Genomic DNA, 6,535 nt, shown 5'->3' with positions numbered 1-6,535 from the left:
CAGCTTGCTAGGGTCAGAAAGGGGACAGTAGGCCAGAGCTGGGGACTTACCTGTGCGAGTGACTCACCAAGACCTCGTCAAAATGCGGGCGCTGCTGCAGGAGCCCCTGGCCTGAGCCTGCGTGGGGAACAGGCCCCTGCCCACTGCTGCTCCACTGAGTACTACCGGCTCTGAGTTACACAGCCTGGAGCGCTGATGCCACCCATTTTTGGTTGTATGTCATGGGACAATTACATTACTTTTCCTCACTAATAAAAATGAGGGTAAGGTGCTCGCTTGGGCAGCACATATACTAAAATTGGAACGATACAGAGAAGATTAGCATGGCCCCTGCGCAAGGATGACACGCAAATTCGTGAAGCGTTCCATATTTTTTGCAACCAAAAAATAGCCGGGCGTGGGGCGGCGCCTGTGGTTCAGTCGGTGGGGCGCCGGCCCCATGTGCCGAGGGTGGCGGGTTCAAACGCGGCCCCGGCCCAACTGCAAGAAAAAAATAGCCGGGCGTTGTGGCGGGCGCCTGTAGTCCCAGCTACTCGGGAGGCTGAGGCAAGAGAATCGCTTGAGCCCAGGAGTTGGAGGTTGCTGTGAGCTGTGTGAGGCCACGGCACTCTACCGAGGGCCATAAAGTGAGACTCTGTCTCTACAAAAAAAAAAAAAAGAGGGTAAGGAGACTTACCATACAAAGTTGTTGTGACAGTTAAAGTCACAACATTGACACAGGGTTTAGAGGCCGTGCCTGGCACCTAGTAAGCACACAGTAATATGGGTTATTTTTAGTAACACACAGCTGTGCCTCTAGGGATAATTTGCCTGTCTCCAAAAGGAGCTAATCAATCATCCCAGAGAGCTGTCAGCACAAACATTAGAAGAGTCATGTCCTGCATAGCAAGGGACCTGCCTCTCTTCCACCCTACTCAGCCACTTCATGTGGCATTATAGAAAAACACCTAATTCCCAGAAGACTGACTTATACCAAGGAATAATCTCTCCTATCTTTTGGCAAAACACCTGCTCTATATGAAAGGAGGTGAGTTTTTCCAGGAAAAGAGCCCCTGCTGGGAATGGATCCAGTGACTTTATCGTTATTGCTCAATTGTGCATATTCGTGTATACATGTTTTATGCTGTTACATTCTTATTTCATTAAATTTAGACTGACAAGTATGTCCCCTTAAACTGAATCGCTGGTCAAAAGTATTTTGGGGAAATGCGAATGCGGAATATTATGAATACCAGGCACCCTGCTGCCCCTCTGACCACCGAGGTGGAAGCTGATGGCACAGGCTTGGAGAAAGGGAGGACACTTCACTCTGATCTCACTGGCACCCTCAGGCCTATTCCTACAGACATGTGGATGATAGAATCCCTGCCTGACAGAGGAGTTAGGATGCAGCTGGGCTCAGGAGGAGCCAGGCAGTACCTACCCGGGGGCCTTTCCTTTCTGTTCTCGTTACAACTCAACTGTGCACAGAGGAGGCCTCACACCACCAACAGAGCTAATGAGGACTGCCCAGAGGACTGAGCTTCACCCTAACCAATCGTGATGGCCTCAAAGGCTGGCCAGAGCTGTGTCGCGTCCTGTCCCATCTCCATCACACCCTCCCCACAACCATCACAGTGTAGCAAGTCTTATTGGAAACAGAGTGTGTCATGCCCACCTGCACTACAGGGTAAGTGCCCCAGACGTCCCCACTGTGGTGTTCCCGTCAGAGGTCACATAACCGCTTTTCACACAGTCTGCAGTTGCCTCTACCCTCAATGTCACAGCTTTGTCACCTTGGAGGAGGCCTTTCTTCTTCACTGAAATACCAATTGGTGTTAGCTGTAGGTGTTTTCAGTTATTATTTCCACTTGAAATCTGCTCATTCATCTACCCTCATATTTATCCAAGAATTATTGGCAGGGACCCATACTTCTCAGTTTTCCAAGAATAGTCCTACATCACCGCTGTTATCCCAGCACAGTATTGGCAGCACCTCCCTTTACTACCAAAAGCAACTTAGTTGGGAAGCAAATTATTTAGTCACCTTGTTTATTGAGTGCATACTATGTGCCAGCCACCATGATAGGTCCCAATGATGCCATGGTGTGTGTAGTAAGGGTCCTCCCGTCAGGAGCTCACGCACTTGGGGACGCTGAGTGGGCACTGTGTTGATAGCTCACACCCACTCTTCATTCCCTCCCTGGCACACATGGTCAGTCAGCATCTCTGAGGCAGGCCCTCACCTCCTGGCTGCCAGACCTCCTTTACAGTCACAGGGTACACAGGTGCCCCTTTGGAGACCCTGGTGGACACGTATTGCCCTTTGGTCTCTCATGGACACATTCCTCAATGCCCTTCCCACATCTTGCCTGGCCCTGCGTGCCTTCCAGAGTCACATGTGGATGTCCTCACACGCTCTGTCACTGCCCTGTGAACTGTCTCAGATGCCCTCAGTGTCTAGCGGACCCTGTTTCTCCTTTGTGTCTCATGTGGGCCCACTTTGTACACACCCGCTGCCCTCTGTGGTGGCCCTGTGTGCCCTTCCACTGCTGCAGGTCGGCTGTGTTTCCTCCCGTGACGCGGCCCCGCCAGCAGCCTGGCTGCAGGCCCCAGAGAATGACAGCGCAAGGGGTCCTAGAGTACATGTCTACACAAACGAAATTCATGGTTCCTTAGAAAAAGGCTTCTCCTATTTAAAAAGATTCTAACTCATAGCCACCAAGTCTGTTTCTTAAAAAGATTCCTCACTTACTACATTTGAATTACTAGGGGTGAGCCCAGGAATTTTCATTTTAAACAAGTTCCACATGGGTATTTTTATTCATACTCAAATCTGGTAATACTTACATAGTATTTTATACATGGGTCATTACAAAAGTTCTGAGATACACAAAAATCAAGAAACTTAAAATCCACATGGATGGAAACAAATGAAGCCCTCCTAGCAACACCAATAAGCTGAGAAAGTTGAAACTTGCACAGGTGAATCAGAAAGAATGCTGTCAACTATGTTTCTTGGAAGTTAAATAATGGACCATAACTTGGTCCATCTCAAAACTTCCATAGTGACCCATGTATCTGATTCTTCTGGAGAATTTTCAGACCTCAGATACTGAAGTTTAATTGGTAACTTAGGCTCAGCGCCTGCAGCTCAGTGACGAGTGCGCCAGCCACATACACTGCAGCTGGAGGGTTTGAACCTGCCCCTGGGCCTACTAAACAGCAATGACAACTGCAACAAAAAAATAGCCGGGTGTTGCGACGGGCACCTATAGTCCCAGCTACTTGGGAGACTGAGGCAAGAGAATCACTTAAGCCCAAGAGTTTGAGGTTGCTGTGAGCTGTGATACCATGGCACTCTACCGAGGGTGACATAGTGACAGTCTGTCTCAAAAAAAAAAAAAAAATTGGAAGTTTGAGTTGAGAACCTCTGGTCTGGTCATCCTTCTCTCTTCTGTTCTTTCTTATCTTGAAAAACCAAACAACAACAAAACCCTCTCTTTTTTTTCTGGCCAAATTCTGATTTTGTTAGTTATTTATCCCTGTTCCCCACAACCCCATGCAGTACCCTGCCTCAGAGGAAGCTAACCCTTGGCCAAAGGAATGATTTCTCCTTGCTGATTAATGTTCTTTGTTCTAAGAAGGGCAAGGTTTTGAGTTTAAGAATCAGGACTAACAGCTATGCCCAAGAACTAAAGAGAAACATAACACAGTCTTGCTGTGGCAAACCCTAAAATCAAGCCTCCATAGGATCAAAGCAATGCACCTGGGATTGTAATGGCTTGCCTGAAAAAAGATCAACACACTTAAGAGGAAGATTACGTAATCCCCTGTTTATACAATGTATTATTTATAACACCTGGTCTATTACTAAAAATTACTATAATAGAATGTGAAGAAACAGGAAAATGTGACATGTCAAATTTAAAATGAAGTTAAACATTAAACAAAAGCTGTTGATGACTTAGATCAGTGGTTCTCAACCTTCCTAATGCCGCTACCCTTTAATACAGTTAAAAGGGGTTGCAACCCACAGGTTGAGAACCACTCACTTAGATGTTGGAATTAGTGAATAAGAACTTTAAAACTGCCAGGGGTGGTGGCTCATGCCTGTAATCCCAGCACTTGGGAGGCTGAGGCTGGTGGATTGCCTGAGGTCACAGGTTCAAGACCAGCCTGAGCAAGAGCAAGACCCCATCTCTATAAACTAGCCGGGTATTGTTGGCGGGTCCCTATAGTCCCAGCTACTTAGAAGGCTGAGGCAAGAGAATTGCTTAAGCCCTAGAGTTTGAGGTTGCTGTGAACTATGATGCCACAGTACTCCACTGAGGGCAACAAAGTGAGACTGTCTCAAAAAAAAATTTTTTTTTAAAAAGAACTTTAAAACTATTAAAAATATATTTGTAAATTAGGGGGACATATGGATATAATTAGTGAACAAATGAGAAATTTCGGAAGAGGCATAAAATTCTTCAAAAGGAGTAAATGGAAATCCCTGAAATAAAACAAATAACATTGAAATCAAATGTTCATCAAATGGAAATTATAGAAACTTAGATATTGCAAAAGAAAGATTCTGTGAACTTGAGAATCCTCAAGTCAGTGAAAAATATGCAAACTGGACTAGAAAGAAGGAAATTGAAAAAACAAAAAAAGAAAGGACCTCAATGCCCTGTGGCACAGGGTAAAGTACACTTTATTATAAAATAGGCTTTGTGTTCTGTGATTCTTCCCAACGGTAGACTAATTTAAGTATGCTGAGTACAGTTAAGGGAAGTTAGATTAAGCTATGATGTCTGGTAGTTTAGGTTTATTAAGTGCATTTTTTATTTACAATATTTTCAGTAGATGCCGCGGCACTCTACTGAGGGTGACATAGTGAGACTCTGTCTCAAAAAAATATATATATATATAATAATATAATAACACAAGAAAATAAAATACAAGGCAGAAAGGTGAAAAGTAAGAAGTAAAGCTATCTTTGTGAACAACATGATAGTTGATGTATAAAGTCCTAAAGAATTTTAAAAACTACTATTGGAAGTTAAATAATGGACCATAACTTTAAAGCCACAGCTTTAACATGTGATGTGCAATATTACATATTAATTATATTACTGTATTTAAACTGCCAGATATTGAAATGAATGGAGGACTTTGAATGGCCTGACCACAAGTCCCTCTCCCACTCTGTTCCTGTGGATAAGGCCTTCCAGCCAGAGGTCAACTTGATCAAATGGTCCAAGAGCAGTCTCTGCTTTTCTGCAAAAAATTTTGTGAGGACTAGGGGACACCTCGCTCTCTTGGCTCTATAGACCTGCCTCCAACGGCCTTTGGTAGCTCACTCTGCCCCACATGGAATCCCCTGTGCACCTGTGTGCTCTGTGAGCAGAGATGACTAACACTGTCCTGGTGATCTCATCTGCTAATGTTGTAGTGTGTGGCTATCTCTTATCACCTAGAGTGGGAATCCCTCTCTCTTCAGTGGGGTGTAAAGAGATTGAAACAAGCAGATTTGGAGAGTAGAGGTAAAAACTATGGTCCAATATAATAGCTTCCAGCCACATAACTATGCAACACTTGGTGAGTCCGAATTATGAACTGTAAGGGTCAAATACAAACTGGATTTTAAAGACTCACTATGAACATAAGGATATAAATATCTCAATACAATTTTCATATCGTTTGTATGTTGATATTATATTTTGGATAAAATATGTTGAATAAAATGTTAAATTAAAAAGAAATTGAAATTAAATATATCTAACAGCATAAAAATATGTAGGGATAAACTTAACAAAAGATGAGCAAGATTTCTAACTTTTAGTAAGAAAACATTGCAGAAAAGAAATGTTATAAACAGAAATAAATGGAGAGCTATGGGGCAGTGCCTATGGCTCATTGAGTAGGGCGCCGGCCCCATATACTGCGGGTGGCAGGTTCAAACCCAGCCCGGCCAAACTGCAACAAAAAAATAGCCGGGCGCCTGTAGTCCCAGCTACTTGGGAGACTGTAGCAAGAGAATCGCCTAAGCCCAGGAGTTGGAGGTTGCTGTGAGCTGTGATGTCACAGCACTCTACCAAGGTCAATAAAGTGAGACTCTGTCTCTACAAAAAACAAAAACAAAAACAAATAAATGGAGAGCTAAATAACATTCATAGTATAAATAGTTCAAAGGAACTAGTCTACTCACAGACCTGGAAAATTACTTGCTGTAAAGATTTCTGACGAAGGACTTATATTCAGAATGTGTGTGTTTCTATGTTTGTGTACATATAGACATATTTACATATACACACATTCATACAGTAAGTCCTCATTTAATATCATCCACGGGTTCTTGGATATTAAATCATAACTGTGTACATTAATGCATTTATGGGGTACATTGTGTTGTCAGTATATAATCACCCACACTTTCATACAAATGAGGAAACTTCAGTTTCAACTTTATTTTTTTTTTAATGCAAAATTTATTTATTTTCTTTTTATTTATTTATTTATTTTTTTTGTAGAGACAGAGTTTCACTTTATGGCCCTCGGTAGAGTGCCG

The 6,535-nt window shown here is 43.3% G+C and overlaps 1 non-coding gene across 1 annotated transcript; it reads left to right on the top strand.

Moving 5' to 3' along the window:
* The first annotated feature begins 268 nt into the window (after nucleotides 1–268).
* On the top strand, nucleotides 269–375 carry LOC128573275 (U6 spliceosomal RNA). The gene has a single exon (XR_008376418.1). It is a non-coding gene; the product is annotated as a U6 spliceosomal RNA (small nuclear RNA).
* The last annotated feature ends 6,160 nt before the right edge of the window (nucleotides 376–6,535 follow it).

This window comes from Nycticebus coucang, chromosome 20 (genome assembly GCF_027406575.1).
Source record: "Nycticebus coucang isolate mNycCou1 chromosome 20, mNycCou1.pri, whole genome shotgun sequence".
Classification (NCBI taxonomy): domain Eukaryota; kingdom Metazoa; phylum Chordata; class Mammalia; order Primates; family Lorisidae; genus Nycticebus; species Nycticebus coucang.
This window is presented reverse-complemented; position numbering and strand designations above follow the sequence as displayed.